The sequence below is a fragment of the Peromyscus maniculatus genome, chromosome 12, assembly GCF_049852395.1.
Source record: "Peromyscus maniculatus bairdii isolate BWxNUB_F1_BW_parent chromosome 12, HU_Pman_BW_mat_3.1, whole genome shotgun sequence".
Lineage (NCBI taxonomy): Eukaryota > Metazoa > Chordata > Mammalia > Rodentia > Cricetidae > Peromyscus > Peromyscus maniculatus.
The window spans coordinates 41,364,242-41,383,395 of record NC_134863.1 but is presented as its reverse complement, the minus strand read 5'-3'; the positions used below and the strand labels follow the sequence as shown (position 1 = coordinate 41,383,395).

At 42.2% G+C, this 19,154-nt stretch overlaps 1 long non-coding RNA gene across 1 annotated transcript in view; it reads right to left on the bottom strand.

The window, feature by feature from the left end:
• Nucleotides 1-10,927: 10,927 nt before the first annotated feature.
• Nucleotides 10,928-19,154, bottom strand: part of LOC121821739 (uncharacterized) — a 111,619-nt gene continuing 103,392 nt past the window's right edge. The window contains exon 6 of the long non-coding RNA XR_013043774.1: nt 10,928-11,082. This is a non-coding gene — a long non-coding RNA (uncharacterized LOC121821739). The remainder of the gene's footprint in view (nt 11,083-19,154) is intronic.

The window sequence follows — 19,154 nt, the reverse complement described above, 5'->3', positions numbered from 1 at the left end:
TTCTCTTTACTACATAAAGGCGAGGGAGGCAAGTCCACAGTCATACTTAAAAATGTAGCCAGAGCAGGTAAAATAGTCATATAATGATAATAAACAGTAATCAAAAGCATCAGTAGGAATATAAAACACTTAAAAGAGAGACAACCACCCTCCCCAACTGGCAGAAAGACAATACAGGCAACAATCTCATAGAACAGTTTTGCCAAATGCATGTGGACATTTATCCTAACACACCAAAACAAATCTTTACCGATTCCAAAGATCTGAAGTCATGGTGTTTTCTGATTAGTAGAGAGTAGAGGCTGAAAGACGATTAGAAAATTGTTAAATGTTTGGAAATTAGGCAACATACTTCTGTATACTGGGTGAATATGAGAGCAAAATACAGCAGGAACCTTTACATCCAGGTTCTTAGCTTTCACGAAATGATCAGCTCTCAGTGGCCATTTCAGAAACAGCTTGTGGGAAACTATGAGGGAGTTTCTGCCAGGCTCCACATCTTTAATCTAAAATAGACATTTCCCCCAACTACACTCCTACAGTTATTTGTAAAGAACTATAAAATATCTGAGGTCTTTCTTCATTTGCTACCTGATAAGTTAGTATGCCATAATTTTAAGGATGCTAGAAAAAAAATCATGAAACTTCTCAGTAAAGCTCTTTATTTTTCAGCATCACTGGCATCGTTGAACTGATTCCTGTGTTTCCCAGTTCCACAGAGGGGACACAGAGCAACTCTAGAAGACACAGCTCACTATGGTGACTGCCTTCCCCATTTCCATAAGACTGGAGGTTTCTCTGGGTCTCCAGCACTTTCTGTGCTAGAATAATAAAATCTTAGGCAAACCAGAACACACTGCTCATCCCTCGCACACAGGGTTTGCATCACAGCTGAGACACCCTGAGCTCAAGGGTCACCAGACGTTTAAAGGAAAATTCTCTCAAACCTGCCTATGTTTGGGTCTGGAAAAAAAGATTTTATCTTTATTATGCTGGACAGCAAGCAAATCTCCTCGTTTTCTGTTACCCAGACCCAGCTTTTATCTTCTGAATCTGTTTACCATGTAAACACACTTGAAAAGATACTCCAGGATGAAGCTGTAAATGTGTCTGTGGGGAAGATGTGCAGAAACACCAGAAATCTGTGCGGAACTGTTTCCCACCAGCACTTCAGTAAAACTATAGTACAAAACCCAATACAGAAATAAAATTATAGTGCAAGTGTCATGGGGTCATCTGTGTACTAATCTGCATCCTGGCTTTGAAGCTGGTAATTCTACACTCTTCCAGACTTCACCAAGTTTCTCTAAATAAAAGACCAATATAAAATGGTTGTTCATTATTTTTTAATAGATGTGTATGTTAAAGACACATAATTCTTTGGAAAGAGATGGCCTGTCTCTCATAATGAGTTCCTATCTTATCTCACTAACAAGGATTTAATAATAAGAGTTTTTTTTTCTTGCTGTCTGGATCATCAAGAATATACTTACTAAACCGTTCTGCTGTAAAAAGGGAGTCAAGACCCTATGAAGAAGTCAAGAGAAAATTTAGAAATGGGAAGGGGGGGTCAACAAAAGTGCTGTATTCCTTTTGGTAGATGAAACATATGCTGGAAGATTAAACTGATTTGGACTTTATAAAAATGGAACAATCAGTTTTTCTGGATTTCATCAGCCTGCGGATTCTAGTGACTCATAGTAACTGTAATAACCCATGTCTCCCTGTTTTTCCCAAGCCTGTTCTGTTCTTCACTCCTCAACACTGGGCATGTACCACATATCACAAGATCTCTGGGTCTCTAAGCCTCCCACCACACTGGGGACCTGAGGCCTACAGTATACAAGTCTACATCATATTACGTCACAACATTAGATTTCTACCAATGCCCAGCAAAGTACTGCACATGGAATGCCTCATGCATTAGTTGTCTCTCACTTCTGGAGGTCAAGTTTGTAGGTCAAATGAGCTCTCTGCAGAGGATCTGCCAAGGCTAAAATCAAGGTACCACTAGGCTGAGCTTATATATGGAGCTCCTAGGAAAGAATCTACGTACTCAGATTGTTGCCAACTATGAACTGAGGTCCATATTTCCTTTCTGGCTGTCAGCCAGGGACCACTCTCAGCTCTTCAGGCCACCTGCAGTCTTTGGCACAGGCCTCTTCCTCTCCCATCCAAGAACAGTTCTCCAAATCCCCCTAAGCTTTGAATCTCTAATTTCCTCTTCTGCTCCCATCTACAAACAACCCCCACTTCCAAGGGGTTCATCTGATTGAGTTACGATTACTCAAATAATCGCTATATTTTATGGCCACTTAACCTGAAGCTTTAATTGCATCTGCAAAATCCCTTCAAAGAAGAGTCTAGGTTAGTTTTCAATAGTGAACTAAGGACCAAAATCTTGGAATGGGGCGGGGGTGGGGGAGTACATTTTTAGACTCTTCACCATAATCCTTATTGGGGTATAGTCTACCTCCCTTTTTTTCCCCACTGCAGTAAAGCATTGTTTGTATATTTACACTTGAGACTTTTTAGAAAATCAGGTCTTGGTGTGTGTGTGTGTGTGTGTGTGTGTGTGTGTACAGATTTTTTCCTTTCTGCAGGACGTAAGCCCATATCTAATGACACCCTGAATACAAAGCAATTGAAAGTGCAAATTTTGAGCCATTTTCAGTACCATATCCATGTAGATATAAAAAAGTTTTGACCCTGTGGAGTCAAACTGTTTAGAAATCTCTAGTTTCACAGGGAAGTAGTCTCCGGGGAAGTGGCAGGACCAGTACACAGACATGCTCAGGCGTGTCTGAATTCTAGTTTGTTATTGAACCTGCTCTCTTGCCCCATTTACACACTCTTGGTGTGGGAACTGCAGACCTGTGTCCATTTGAATACCCTATACGCTTAACTTCTGCTCTCCAAGAAAGTCTGCTTCCTGCTTGTGGCTAAATATGTGACCTGCAGTTTGAAACAAATGGGGATTAATGTGTCCCTGGTTTGTGTGTTTCCACAAAAGACAAGTCTCCATGTTTGTGCTTGGAAAGGATAACAACAAATTACTACTGAACCCAACACATTTTCCAAAAAAAAGACAAACTGAAAAATATTCAGTATTCAGTCTACAAAACGCTCTGCAGGTCCCAAGTCCAGTAAAGTATCAGGATTCATTTATTTATGTGTACATTGGACAGTAGCAGAATCAAAACAGGAAGAAAACATATATTGGCAAACATCTGAGAGACTGGTATTTTCCAAAAGGGATGAACAAATCAGGAAGAAGACTAGCCCTGGACACAGGTGGTTCCATGCTGTAGCTGGTGGTCTAAATGCCACAAAAGGAGAGAGCCCGCACTAACTAGGTCCCACATCCCCACCCCACCCCTCTCTTTCTCTCCCTCCTACTGCCTACTGGGAGATCATCTGCTTTGCTCCTCCATGCCTTCCCAACCATGATAGACTGAAACCACATACCAAAATAAATCTTTCCTTCTCTAAGTGATTTCTCTCAATCAATTGTCACAGTGATGGGAAATCTGGCTAACACGGTTATGAAGTTGGCTATGAACACTAGAGAGTCCAGTTGTGTTCTGAGATTAAACTGTGAAAAAGACCAAAATAAGTGTAAGGACAAAAGTTCAACTCCTCTAACCAATCTTTAATTTCTGAAATTTTGACTGGTCACAAATGTCATGTGAAATCATCCTTGTAAGTAACGCCAATAAAGAACTTAGCTCTAGTAACCAAGCAGAGAAAAACATATTGGGGTTTTCCTTCAGTCTTAAGATCCATGTGTTGTCCGCCTATTAAAAAGTTGTATCTTGGGGCTGGAGAGATGGGTCAGTGGTTAAGAACACTGGCTGCTCTTCCAGGTAGACCTGGATTCAATTCCCAGCATGCACATGGCAGCTCATGGCTATCTGTAACTCCGGTTGCAGGAGATCTGACACCCTCATATTGACATGTATGCAGGCAAAACACCAATGCATATAAAATAAAAATAAATAAGCCGGGCAGTGGTGGCTCACGCCTTTAATCCCAGCACTTGGGAGGCAGAGGCAGGCGGATCTTTGTGAGTTCGAGGCCAGCCTGGTCTACATAGCAAGATCCAGGAAAGGCCCAAAGCTACACAGAGAGCTGCACAGAGAAACCCTGTCTCGAAAAACCAATAAAAATAATAATAATAATAATAATAATAAATATTTTATAAAGATATATTTTGTTTTGACTTCTGGTTTGTTTTTAAAGTGGAAAACAGTGAAGTGATTTACTCCATGTATTACATTTTGGGATAGTTTTTCTATGTGCTGCCTATTTTATGTCAACTTAAAGCTGGAGTTATCTGAAATAAGAGAACCTCAATTGAGAAAATGCCTCCATAAGATCCAGCTCTAGGGTATTTTCTTAATTAGTGATTGATATTGGAGGGTCCAGTGCATGGGGTGGGGGTCATGCTATCCCTGTGCTGATGGTTCTGGTTCTATAAGAAAGCAGGCTGAGCAAGCCATGGAGAGCAAGCCAGTAAGCAGCACTCCTCTATGGCCTCTGCATTAGCTCCTGCCTCTAGGTTCCTACCTTGCTTGAGTTCCTGTCCTGACTTCCTTCAACGATGAACAGTGATATGGAAGTGTAAGCCAAATAAACCTTTTCCTCTCCAATTTGTTTTTTGATAATGGTGTTGCATTGCTGCCATAGAAATCTTAACTAAGACATCCCGTCAAACCAAACCATTTGATGAACAGCTGGTAAACTAAACCAACAAAATCAGTGAGAAATTTCATTTCAGGTTTTTTATTTTTCTCTTATGAGTCTCAAATTACTTACATGGGAGAAAACTGTACATATATAACTCTTCCAGGTTTACATTATTCCATCCCAGAAGGATTACAAGAACTAGGTTATGCATCTGTGTTCAACAAAGGAAAGATGATATGATATCTCACATAGTTCTGCTTCTAGCCTAACATGGGGGAGGGGTACTGAAGGAAAGAATGAAGAAATCAAGGAAGGGAAGGAGGAAAACCATGGGCCTAGGAGGGAAAAGAAAGACTATTTCTATAAATAACTAAGGTAATAAAATGAGCTTTCATAAGAAGAAAATCAAATATAAATCATTGGCAAACAAGCATATAAATCCTTCTCATATATTTACTCAGCCATGGCTTCTCAAAGTTCGTGCAAGTATTATGATTTGGCTAAAGTAAGAGATAACATCTCATCACGTAATTTCTCGCTTCTGTTAACGACAAAGACACAAATACGCTGTAAGTATGATTTCTGGAAACTGTTAAGACCATCGGGACGCAATTGTAAATGTGGGGACATGGAGTCAAGTGGACTCATACTTGGTGCTCAGTTACACCTTTTTGACCATAGGCAATTTTCTCTTTTAAAGATTAATTTAATTCATTTATATGTGTCTATGTATCTGGACATCCCTGCAAGGATATACACATGGAGGTGTCAAAAGAAAAGGTGTTCATGCCTTTCACCAAATGGGTCTGAGAGAGAGATCTAACTCAGGTCATCAGGCTTGGTAGCATAGACCTTGGCGCACTGAGCCGTCTTGCCAGCCTGACCACAGACGATGTTCCTATGTTCTCTAAACTTCAATTTCTTTAGCAGCAAAGTAGAAATAACACCTTTCTTAGTTTTGCACTAGATATACCTTTCATGGACTTCCTTCATTCATCTTTTCTCTAGGTCAATATGGCAGAGACTAACCAGATATTCCTGTAACTTAGCAATTGAGAAGTGAGCAAGAATGCAGCTTTGTGCCGGGCATTGGTGGTGCACGCCTTTAATCCCAGCACTCGGGAGGCAGAGGCAGGTGGATCTCTGGGAGTTTGAGGCCAGCTTGATCTACAAATCAAGTTCCATGATAGCCAGGGCTATTACACAGAGAAACCTGTCTTGAAAAACCAGAAGAAGAAAAAAAAAGAACGCAGCTTTGATAGACCAAGTCTCATGTACACCACTGCCGTACCTGGGGGAGCTGTCATTGGCTACAAAACAGAAATCTTGTACCTGCTTAACACGTACACTTAAAGGAAGAGTTTGGGGAGAGGACTGACAGTGCTTATTGATTGTTACTGAGGTTAAAAAGTGGCTGTTCAAAAGTTTAGAACAAGAAATGAAAGGGAGCGGGAAAGTAAAGAAAGGCCCGGGCTTGCTGGATGGAAAAGTCAACTGTTTCTGTCATCGATATCGTAAGAAGATTAGTTTCAATAGAGATGAAGCCTGGAGCTGACGGACTGAATGACTCAGACTTTGAGTAGAAAGTCATAACTAGGGTGTGGGGTGCGGTTGTCCTACCCCGGCCTGACAGCTCCACGGTTGACACCACTGAGCTGAGTTAAGGCCATGTGGGTTGAAAGAGACGAAAGAAAAAATCCTAAGAACTTAAGTCTTTGGGTTTTAAGAGAAATATGTTAGCAAGTCCCAAGAGTCTGAAACAGAAAAGTTTTGAGTTTTGACACTAAGTTTGGGTTTCCAATTTCCATGAGCAAGCAATATTCTGAAAGGTGCCTATAGCTAGGAAGGGCTTACTCCTAAGACCTGGGTCAGAGGAATCCATGGAGAACAGTAAACTGGGAAGAATCAGTGAGTAGGGGCTACCCAAAGTAACAGACAAAGAAGATAGACAAGGACAACAGAAACAGTCTACATCTCACAGCTTTGTTTCACATGAGCACAGTGTGGCTTCAGGGGGACTCTATAAATGCCACAGCCTAATGATTTCCCAGTGTCTTCTTTTCTGCCATTTTTTCCCCAAACAAAAACAGCATTGGTTTGCCTTATTCTTGTTCTGAGTTTGGGAGGTGAAGGGAAGGTAGCAAACTAACAACCCACCTCTTTTTGGTCCCTGTCTATTGGCCCATGAGGAAACACAACCAGAACTACAGTGGAGACTGATCCATCATTTAGGCATCCTAGATTTTAAACTGGACAGGGACAGACTGGGTGCAATCTTAGAATTCCCTCCTGAGAAAGGATGATTATGTGGTATGCACAAAGAGAAGCAGGAAAATGAGGTTTAATGACCAAAAAAGCAGCTGATGAAAAACTGGCTAAAGACTTAGCAATACATTTCTCTCTTTCTGGGCACAGAGTGAAACTGTGCTTCTCGGACCTTTTTTCATGATACAAGCCAGAGGCAGTTCTTGATACTAACCATCTGTGTGATGTTGGAGATCATTAGTGAATCTATCAGAGACATGAGAGACAGAAAGAGGAGAAGAAGAGCCACTCAAGGATACTGACCAAAATCTGCATTGGGGTTTGTATATAAAATAACTTACTGTGTTGAACGGCAGAGATTAGCAAATTACACTAGCAAATTATCCATCCCTCTGTTAGGAGATCTGTAAAGGGTAGCACTTTCCCTATCAGTAATAGCTGAAATGTGGCTACCTCACTATGGTGGTTTGAAAGAGAAAGTCCCCACATAGGCTCATATGTTTGAATACTTGGTCCCCTGTTTATGGAACTGTTTGGCAAGGATTAGGAATGTGTCCTGGTTGGAGGAGGTATGTCACTGGGACAAGCTTGGGGATTTCAAAAGTCTCATGTCATTCCCAGTGTGTTCTGTTTTCTGTTTGTGGTTTGAAATGTGAGCTTTAGGCTTCTTTAAGCCATGCCTACCACATCCTGCTGGTTACCTCTGCTTTGTCATCATGGACTCCAACCCTCTGGAACTATAAACCTCATTAAATGCTTTCTTTTCTAGGTTACCTTGGTGATGGTGTTTATCAGCACAATAGAAAAGTAACTAATATAATCACAGAATTTAGAGCTGCAACGTGCAATAAATCTAAGGAAATAAATGTGTTACCATAGGGCCTTAAATGAGAAATCAATGCCATAAGCAACATTAAATCACAAAGAAGCAAAAATGCCATGAAAACCAAACCACCAGGCAAAACCATACACTGTAAGGTAAGTGCAGTGTTTTGAATGGGAAATCTCCTCCATAGTCCCACATATTTGAATACCTAATCCACAGTTATTGTTGCTGTTTGGGGAATGTGATTGAACCTCTAGGAGATTCAGCCTTGCTGGAGGAAGTATATCACTGGGAGCTGTTTCTGAGAGCTCACCCCTCTCCCAGTTTATTGTCTGAGTCATAAGTGTGGTTGAAGGTGTGATTTCTCAGCTTCCTGACTGGCTGCCAACTGTCCTACATCCCCCACCGTGATGGACTCAGATCCTTCTGGAACTGTAAGTTAAAATAAACTCTTCGGTAAGTTTCTTTTGTCAGTGTTTTTTTTTTTATCATAGCAAGATAGAAGTAACTAATATAGTAAGTTTGCAGGGATGAGCAAGAGAACAGGTCAAACTTGGGATCCTGTGGGGTAGCCATGGAGAAGCACAGCTCATGTCTCCTATTTAAAAAAAAATCAGGGGACTTGGTGGTGCACACTTTTATTCCTAGCACTCAGGAGGCAGAGGCAGGTGGATCCCTGTGAGTTTGAGGCCAGCTTGGTCTACGGAGTAAGTTCCAGGACAGTCAGGGCTACTCAGAGAAAAATTCAGATTATTAGCACCTCCATGAAACTACCTTAGCATTTTTGCTAAAGCTATGTTCTTGGGCGACCTCAGTGACCAAGAATGTTGTAGGTAGGTGCTGGCCATTTCTGCCTAAACAAGACTTCTCAGATGGAAGCTGCAGGCCCTTGTGTTGGATTGGCCAAGACTTGTCAGGTCTGCACCATGGATTAAGGTTCCCTCTACCTTATCTGACTTCTTCGTTCCTTCCCTTCAAGGGAGAGACCAGAGGCTCTGCCTGTGCATTCTTGCTCTCCACCCTCGTCTTTCATAGTCTTCTTCTCCCAACAAACACGTCTCAATCTTAAGTTCACTCACTCCCATATTGCTTTCTAGCATTCCTGAGCCTGAAATCAAATTACAGCTTTTAGAGTCCCTAGGTATTAAAAAGATATTGCGCCCCATCTATAAGTACAAATGTAAACATTCTATCATAAAATACGAGTAAAGATTTTCCCAAATTCTCTAATTTTTATGCCAGTGACTACCCCAAAGCTTTGTGTTTGTCGCTTTTAAAATATGGACATTTGGGGCTAGAGAGATGGCTCAGAGGTTAAGAGCACTGACTGCTCTTCCAGAGGTCCTGAGTTCAATTACCAGCACCCACATGGTGGCTCACAACCATCTGTAATGAGATCTGGCACCCTCTCCTGTCTACATAATAAATAAATAAATCTTTAAAATATGGACATTTTAATTATCACCACTCAACAAGGCATCTTCTTTTTCTTGAGCTTTAGCTGTTGGAGTTGTATACCTATTAGGTAACTCAGATTGCTTAAGCCTCATTTTAGGATCAGCCTTTATCCTAATGAGTTGGGATCTGAAATGGATATGAATTTGGAGATTAATGGACTTACCATGGGTTGTCTAGTGCTATGCAATGAGTTATGGAAAAGTTGGTGGCACAGAGCCACATATTGAGGGAAGCTAGAAAGATGGATCAGTGGTTGAAAACACTTCCTGTGCTTACAGAGGACCCAGGTTCACTTCCCAGCACCCATACAACAGCAGCTTATAGCCAGTTCCAGAGGACCTGATATTCTCTTCCAGCTTCCGAGGACAACAGGCAAGCACGTGGTGCACATACATTCAGGCAAAATGTTCAACACATAAAATAAATAAATCTAAAAACTTTAATTTAAAAAAGAATAATGTATTTCTGCTATCTCATCATTTCTGCAGGTCAGGAATGAGTGTATAGCTATCTGGGTCCTCCAACTTAAGATCTCTCCTTGGCTATGTCCATATATGGATTGATGAGTCTCATTGTGATAACTAACACGCTATGAAGTGAATAGAAAATAAGTTAATGTAACAGCACAAGTAAATCATAATAAATTGGAAGTTTGGGTCACCATCCATAATACAAGTTCATTTCTTGGGACTCGGGCATTGGCAGCCTTTAAGAGAGCCCCAATGATTGCTACCTCCTAATAGTCCTTGTGTAATTCCTACCTCCTTCTCAGTTTCATTGACTGAGTATGAAAACACTGAGCTCATAGCACTTCCGGAGTGAAATTTTCAAAAATGTCACCTTCACCTTGCCAGTTAACTCTGTTGGTTTCTCAGCTCATCTGCTTTTTTGATTTGTTTTTTTATATGGTGATAGAAATCAAGTTCGTGGCCTCACACATGCTCAAAGGGTGCTGTTTCACAGAGCCCTCAACCTTTATAAATATACTGCAAAGAGACAAGATGCTATAACGTAAAGGTCGCTGTGGCAAAGATGTGACAGCACCTTATGGGTAAGATCGAGGAGGAACTGAGACCCTGCTTCGTCTATCAACTAATTATCCCATTATCCACATGTGGGCCCACCCACCCACCCATTGGTTGCGGCAGCTTTACAAGCATTACACACTACAATTTTGCCTAAAGGCTGATTTCAGTATTATTGAGGGCCAGGGAACTAAAGCAACCCCTCCTGCGGCCTAAAAAGTCTTGATTGCCAAAGGAAAGAGATGGTTTTGAAAGGAGAGGGAAGACGGGAGTGATCATGGCTGGTTAAGAGTAACTAAGAGTTGGATAAGCAGCGAGGCACAAAAGTGTCTCTACAAACAGTGGATGCCGCTACCACGGTAACGCAAGGGGGCGTTAGTTCCAGGTCCGTGGTTACTCCCTCCCTTGGCCAAACAGGAAAGTGGAATGGGCTGGTTTTACAGGCTATGTTAAAATTCCATTGCTTTTCAAAATTGTCTGGGGGAGGAAGGGGATTGACAGGAAGGGGGAGAGGTAAAGTGGAGGAGACTAACGGTGTAGGGGGTAGAAAATGCTGAAGGTACATTCTATACAGGTATGGGCATACCCTTATGTAACCTGGTACCCTGTGTAATGAATATAATGTCATTGAGAAAAAAAATTAAAATGAATTTTAAAAACTCCATTGCTTTCGTTCTTTATTATTCCTTGGCCTGGCAGGCTACAGAGCCACAGTGGGCTCTAATTTACCAGATCACACTCAGTCCAATGCCGTTCAGAACCCACTTTGTGATGTCAGGGAAGGCAGCAAATCCGGTAAGATCGGGGAACACAAGGCTCCTAATGGAACAAAGGAGCAAAAAGTCACTTGCTTTGTGACTTGAGTAGGAATAGAAGTTGTTAAGTGTTGCATTTTCCACCTTCTGGTTTAGTGCGCGTGCGTGTGCATGTGTGTAGGCGGGACTGCTCACAGAGACCAGAAGTGAGCTTCAGAGGCCTCCGTGAGCTTCCAGACGTGAGTGCGGACAGCCAAACTGCCATTCTCCACGAAAGCAGAAAACAGTGGATGTCAACAGAAACACTTGGTGGTCAGAAATTGTTTTTCTGGGCTAACGACTCCTATATTTGCTTAAAACTCCAAAGGTAGGAAGCTGCAGAGATGGCCAGCAGTTAAGGACCCTTGCTTCTTCAAGCTGTCCCTCTTACGGATTCGTTCATAGCACTCAAAACCTGTATTGCCAGCTCCCCCCTGTAATGATTCTCGGAGCCTATCACCCTTGTGGGTTTGGTGAGCCTAATAGTACAGAAGGTTTTGATACAGGGTTTCCTGGGCCTTTGAAATGAAGTCATCATGATAGCTAAGACTCTGTCAAAATACATGGAGATGTAGAGATTCAATAAGGGCAATTGTGTACCAATTACTATAAATCACAGACACTGTTGCAAGGCATAGTTAACATCGTGAGTTATTTTCTATATGGATTTATTAACCAGAGGTGGAATTGTTTGAATCCAAATAAAATAACAGTAGTAGAACTGCTTCAAAAATACAGTGCTTTCTTAAAAACAAAACATGACTACGCAAAAATTTCCAACATTTATATTGATTACTTGAACATCATTTCATAAAATGCAGCAATTGTTTTTGGTACATCCTCAAGCACTTCAGTGAGGACCTTTGCTTCCCAGTACATGTCACGGGTATTTTCTTTTAAGAATATAGTGTTTTCAATAAAATAGTTGAATATTTTCAGTAAAACGCCTCCAGTGTTCATAATTCTGTATTTTATGGCTAAAATTAAAATCATGAAAGTCTCCACAGACACAATGTGAAAGCCACAGATCGTATACCAAACAGGCCACTGAGAGGCCAGCATACAGGGCTTTTCTGGTCAAACCATTCTAACTAGAGAACCAGATTTGGAGGTATATCGATTCCCACACTGATGTGGGAAGAACAAGGGGAGATCACATTTCTAATGGTGAAACACTGTAAGCAAAATGGCAAAGGGGCATCAGTTATCAGAAAAGACGCCAGAGTGTCACACAGAGCCACCGCTGACGCTGGTTCAGTCGCGTCCTCTGATTGTAATGTCATCCTATTTTTCCCTCCTAGGAAATGAGTAGATTCCTATTTCGAGCTCTTGCAGCCACCCACCCTTTGAGGAAAACAAAGCTGCAAAATGACGTCCCAAACGGGCAGGGGGAAAGCGTGTGCGTTGGCTAACTACATCATAACCCAGGAAAAACATGGCGAGGGATGTGTGTCAGAGGAGACAGGGTGTTGACTAACACCAAATATGCTCCTCTCAGGTCTAAGCATCTCCAAGAGCAAGAGGAGACTACACTGGAGAGCCAGGTGTGGCTGAAGAAAAGAGATCAGGTGACAAATGCTTTTTCCCTTCACCCTTCAGGGAGAATTAAAAACCAAAAACAATTCCATGTGAAAAGCAGCCTTTCGCAGCCCAGGTAGAAGAGTCCTTTGCTCATGTGACAATCTGGGTTCCTCCCAGATGACACCATACAAGCTCACACTCCCCTGAGGGTCTGCGTCAGCACCACGGCAAACGGTTAGTCAGGCTCAGGAAACCAGGTGAGAGAGAAACCCACACACGACAATTGCCGCTGCTGCTGTTTGAATCGGTATTTCTGTTTTCTCAGTATGTTCTCATAACAGGGATTATTTTTCCCGGGAACCACAAGAGGGAGTATTCTTACTTCTTTGTCACACTACCTGGCTCTGCCACCGAAGAGATATTATCCTTATGTTTTTGTTTTTGTTTTTAATGATAAGGCATATTATTAAACATTTGGCAAGCTCCTTTATATTCATCTAAAATCTGAGCTATTATCTGCTTGTCTTTCATCAGTTCATATTTATTATAGCCCAGATGTCTTCTTGGCCACTAGTGATAAAAGAGAAAGCAGACAGCGTTTCCCTCTGGTTTCTTCTCTGCTGTGTATCAGTGGGTTTGTGGGGGGGCAGGGGGCGGGGCATTCTCCATTAAGCTGTGGAGAGCGGGCACAAGAGCCCTGGGCAGGGTTCCTGAACCAGAAGCAAGGGACTTGGTTGTCTAGAAGTAACGGCTCCTGCTTCAAACTGGCTGCTTGCTTTGTCCCTAAAAGGCGAGCAGCAAACCACATACCCAATTCTGTCTGTTCTCACACAGGATGATAACAAGTACTTTTTTTCCGTCTGAGTTGGACTTACACTACACACTGACTTCCATGGACATACATGCGCGCTCGCGCGCGCGCACACACACACACACACACACACACACACACACACACACGGAGAGGAGAGAGGACACAGACAGACAGACAGACAGACAGACAGACAGACAGACAGAGAGCTTACTTCTTACTCAGGTCACAGTGCCTGGTAAAAGTTGGGTGACAGGCATAGCCTTCTTTATTCTAGCCTAAAACAGAAACAGAGAACTGTTCTCCAAAAATTAATGATATTTACTTGAGACAGATGGAACACAGCAAACTAAGGCACACTCAAGGAGGTTGAACCAATAGAGAGTTTTCAAAGACAACACTGAGGACGTTTTCATCAGCTATTTTGAAATAATCACCCTTGGCCACCGCAATGAGTACGGGTGGCCTTGGTCCTGGACTGAACAGACAAGTGGCTCAGATGTCCTTGTACAAGTGCTTTTCCTGTGAAGTACTGTAGTGGCTTTTTGTGGCTACGCTATGGTGAAAAGTAGGCTGTAAATCTTCCGTGTCTTTTGTGGTAGTGCTTACCAGGCCATTTTGCATAAGAAGCCTTCCTTCACAACCTTGGGGCTTCATTTACTTTTTAAATTTTGTTAGACTTGGCAGGGTGAGTCTATTTTGATTTTGATAACTTTCGCATTTCATTTTCACAAGGGATGATTCAAGGATTCAGGTGTCTTCCTGCTGAATTCTGGCTTGGCTTGTGTGCAGAGTTAGATAACTTTAAGAGCTAGAGTGGGAAGTGGCTTCTACAGGCCACTACCCAGTCCCGTGACCCACTTGGATGGAAAGTTTAAGACTTTGTGTATGCCTGGAAAGAGAATACAGAACTACTGAGCTTATAGACCATGGGTTCTCAGTGTGGGGCTCATAGTTTTCTAGAAGGCCTGTCAGTTTGACTGAAGATAAATTACACCCTTTAAACAAAATTTAACACATCTTTCAATAAATGTAGGAGTAAGAGATGCTGCGGTACCCAACACCTTATACTACTGAGTCCATCTGAATTCAGCTCAGTCAAGGTGAGCAATTTTATGTGTGGTATCAGTGTCTCTCCTAGGAGATGACATAACTCTGCTTTTCTATATCCATGTTTCCTCAACAGTTTGAGAAGGTCACTCAATGGATGCACAGGGGTGGCTTCAAAGCACAAACTGGCTAATAGCCACGGGACAACACTTGAACAAGGTTCAGTAAGGGTTCACATGTAAATAGACCATCAGCTCTTTAGTGCAACAATTCTGAGGAACACTCTCAAACTTTTTTGGAGTTTCCCAAGTAAAGCCCAGTCCCATTTGTTCTCAGAAACAATCAGTACATAAGAGAATATTTACTGACTTTGCTCTTTCATATCTCATTCTCCCCAGTTGCTCACTCTTTCCTGAGATAATGTCCCAGGGAACTACCGGCATCAAGGCATCATGCCAGCCTCTGCTCTCCTGAAAACCAGTGTAAGAGTTGCTGTGGGAACAGGTTCTAGCAAACCATACCTCACGGTGGGGCTTTCAAACGAAAACACCAGGTAGTCATAGAGCAATGGTTGCAGGTTCAAGTGTGAGGAGGGGACAAATGCTGCATGTGCTGTGACATCACAGTGACTGGGAGTCAGCTACGGTACGCTGTATATAGTAAAAGTACAAGACAAAACACTAACATAGTTCTGGTGCTGGAATAGTATAGGACAGTGGTTCTCAACCTGTGGGTCATGACCCATTTGAGGTTGAATGACCCTTTCACAGGGTTCAAATATCAGATATCCTGCATATCAGATATTTACATTATGGTTTGTAACAGTAGAAAAATTATAATTATGAAGTAGCAACAAAAATCATTTTGTGGTTGGGGGTCACCACCACATGAGGAATTGTTTTAAAGGTTTGCAGCATTAGGAAGTTTGAGAACCACTGGTATAGAGACAAATGTCTTTTAAAGGGATGAATTATGTAAGGTTGGTTTGTTGGCTCATGGTCATAGTCCCTTAGGCAGAACATCTCTGTTTGAGGCAAGCATGGACTACATAATTAAGTTCCAGCCTGACTTATAGAGTGAGACCCTGTCTCCAAACACCACCAGAATGAGAGATTTGTAGATAAGACTGAGAACTCAGAATATCAAGCTTCCTTTCAACACTTTGTGTTGGGAAAATACTCTCTACCTTCTGCTAGAGAAGCAGCCTCCTATGGACAAGGGTCAATAGGAACATAGCTAAAGGAAATGCTTGTCACACATGCCTGAATTCTTCAAGACCTGCATTCCTTCACTGTCTGTGCATCTGTCACAAAAGACTGCTACATAGTCCATGCTTGGAGGAATAATTCTCAGAGTAAATCACAAGATGTGCAAGATTGAGCCAATACATACTAACAAGAGTTAGAATGGGCCTAAGGTTAAGAACCATTGTATGACCCTAGCTGGCAGAGGGTGTGTTAATGTGACTATCCTCCCTCAGATGTTATTGTTCTAGAGCCATTTCCCTATGTTGCTACAATAGCTCCATCATGCTTGGATGGGACATTGTGCTCTCTATATTAAATGAGGTGGAGATGACGGACGTGTTTAGGAAATTGATAGAAAGAACAATTATATAAATAATAGGCATTTCAAATCGATTCATTATTTGAGACTGAAGAACCTGCTACCTGATTCTGTCCCATAGAACATGAAACATCCTTCTCCAGGGAAGAGACATACATTAGTGATTGAGATCCCAATGTCACTGAGAAGCCTGGTCCTGGCTACTAGGAGTGTAATACTCTTAACTTTGTGGGTTTCTTAAGGATTTTATTGGGACTCATCTGATGTCAGGTAAGCTATACCTACCAATCTCAAAACAATCAGCACTTGCCCACTTTCAAAAATGTATTTTGCCAGGCATGGTGGCACATGCCTTTAATCCCAGCATTTGGGAGGCAAAAGCAGGCAGATCTCTGTGAGTTCAAGGCCAGCCTGGTGTGCAAATTGAGTTCCAGGACAGCCAGGGTTGCTACACAGAGAAACCCTGTCTCAAAAAACAAACAAACAAAAAAAAAAACCACACACACACACACACACATATGTAATTACATACACATATGTAATTAATAAGTATGTTGTATGTTTATATCATACAATGTGATGTTTTGACCTATGTTTGCTTTCTAGAAGGGCTAAATCAAGCTATTCAAAAGGTACTTTTCTACTTCTTGTTAGGCTGAAGTGAGGACATACTTTCCCTCTACTGAACTTAAGTCACATTTTGCAGAAACCTCTCTATCTGACGCTGGGCCACCTTAAGTCACTCTGAGACAGAAACAAAAGCAACACTTTAGACCCTTGGGTTTGCATTTTCCTCAGGGCTCTGACCTCAGTCTTGGCCTGGAACCTATTTTTTATTTGCTTCCTAGAACATATTTGAGAAATAACTTTATTTCCAAAAAACAAACTTAAAAAAATAAACTATTTTTTTTTATTGTTTTCATCCATTTAATGTGTGTAAACAGTGTACCGTGATCACATCTACCCCACTATCCCCCTCCTCGGTACCCCAGTCCGTCTCCTCCCCACTTTGATGTCCTCCCTCCCCTTTTCGTAACCCACTGAGCCTCACGAGTGCTGCCTGTCGGAATGGTGACGGATCTTGCCGTCTTGTGTAGGCAGCCATAAGCAGTTGCGGTGACTTCCTGAGCGTGATGGCCAAACTATCCATAGGACGGCACTCCTCTTCAACTTCTTACTCTTACATTCTTTCTGCCTCCCCTTCTGCTCTGTTCCCCGAGCCTTGAGGTGAGAGTGTTGACGTGGACGTCCCATTTAAAACTGAGCCCTCAAGAGTCGCTCATTCTCAGCACCTAGGCCAGTTCTGAGTCTGCATTCATTGTTACCCCCTGCAGAGAGAAGCTTCTCTGGCCAAGACTGAGGGCGCCACTGATCTGTGGGTATATACATACCTATTTAAAGGCAGTTTGGCAACATGTCTATTTAGCAAAAGAACTTGTAAATAATAGTAGCTCCCCGCTAGGACCTATGGCCTCCTGAGCCATGGGATCTTGCCTGGGTTTAGAGTACCAAGCATGACTTCCATCCTGTGAAATGGGTCTCAAATGGAATCCAAAACTGTTGAATTGCTCCCTTAACCTCTGTACAAAATAGCAGCATTCTGTCCCACAGTTACACTCCTTTTCTCTCCTTATCTCTTCCTTGCCTTTAACTGTATTGTCTGGCCAACATGTATCGACTCTAGCGGCTGGAGAAAGCAAAGTGGCAACATTGATAGTACCCCTGAAACTTTGGGGAGCTTGTCAAACAGTTTGTTAGTCAGATTTTCTATTCTTCATATTACTGCCAGATGCAGGAGTGTACATCAAACATTCCATCTCTACATAACAAGCGTCCGTCCCCTTTCTTCCTACTTCCACCCACATTTTCCTCAGCTTACATCCTCACTGATGGCCTTTCAAGGACCATTAGGTGTCTATTAAACAGTCTCTTTAAGACATCAGACTTTCATTGGCATTTTCCTTGAGTTCCACAACAGTCACTACATTTTGAGGTTTTTGTTACAACTTCACAGAAGCTCCTTAAGGTACCAAATGCCAAAATATATTTCGTTTATCTATTGCTCGATAACAAACTACCCAAAAATATATAGCCATATAATAGCAACATACACTTTACCTAAAATCAACAGCTTAGCTGGGCTTGGTAGTTCAGGTCTTTAATTTCAACTATTCAGGAGGCTGAGGCAGGAGGATTGCGAGTTGAAAGCCTCCCTCGTCTATAGAGTGGGGGGAGTTTAAGACAAGTAATGAGACTGTCTCAAAATGTTATTTTTTAATTATATTATTTTATAATTTAATTTAATTTTACATATCAGCCAGGGCTTCCCCTGTCCTCCCCCCTCCCCCGCCCCCTGTCCTCCAGCTCCCCCCATTCCCATCTCCTCCAGGGCAAAGACTCCCCTGGGGATTCAGTTCAACCTGGTAGATTCGGTCCAGACAGGTCCAGTCCCCTCCTCCCAGGCTGAGCAAAGTGTCCCTGCATAGGCCCCAGGTTCCAAACAGCCAGCTCATGCACTAAGGACAGGTCCTGGTCCCACTGCCTGGGTGCCTCCCAAACAGTTCAAGCTAATCAACTGTCTCACTTATCCAAAGAGCTCAAAATGTTATTTTAAAAGGGCAAGAGTCATCACTTGGTGGCAGAGCTCTGGCCTGGCACGCACACAAGGCACCACAGAAAATAAAACAACCTGAGCAGGGCTCAGTTGGGGCAGGTTGTACACACGCTACTCAGCTTTGGCTGGGAAACTTCAAGGTTGGACACTTATGTGTCTGGTGATGACGGCTGGAGATCGAGAATGTTAGCTATGAGTGCCAGCTCAAACATTTTTTTTAAATCTGTGTCTATATGTATCTGCACAACACGGTGGCTGATTTACAAGAGGATGTTTCTCAGGAATGAAAGGCACAGCGAAGCTGAACTGTCTTGGCTGGCCTGATGTTGATACTGACACAGCTTCATATTTCATTTCATTTGATGCAATTAAATAACCTTGGGCATTATGGAAGGAGCCAGTGGTTCCAATGAACCTAATGAAAAGCATGTTAGAAAACGTGTGGACACCTTCACAAACTATACCCACAAATAGTTTACTTAAAACTAATTTATAATTTCCCTCTGACCTGACTAGAGGCTTATATTATTCCAAC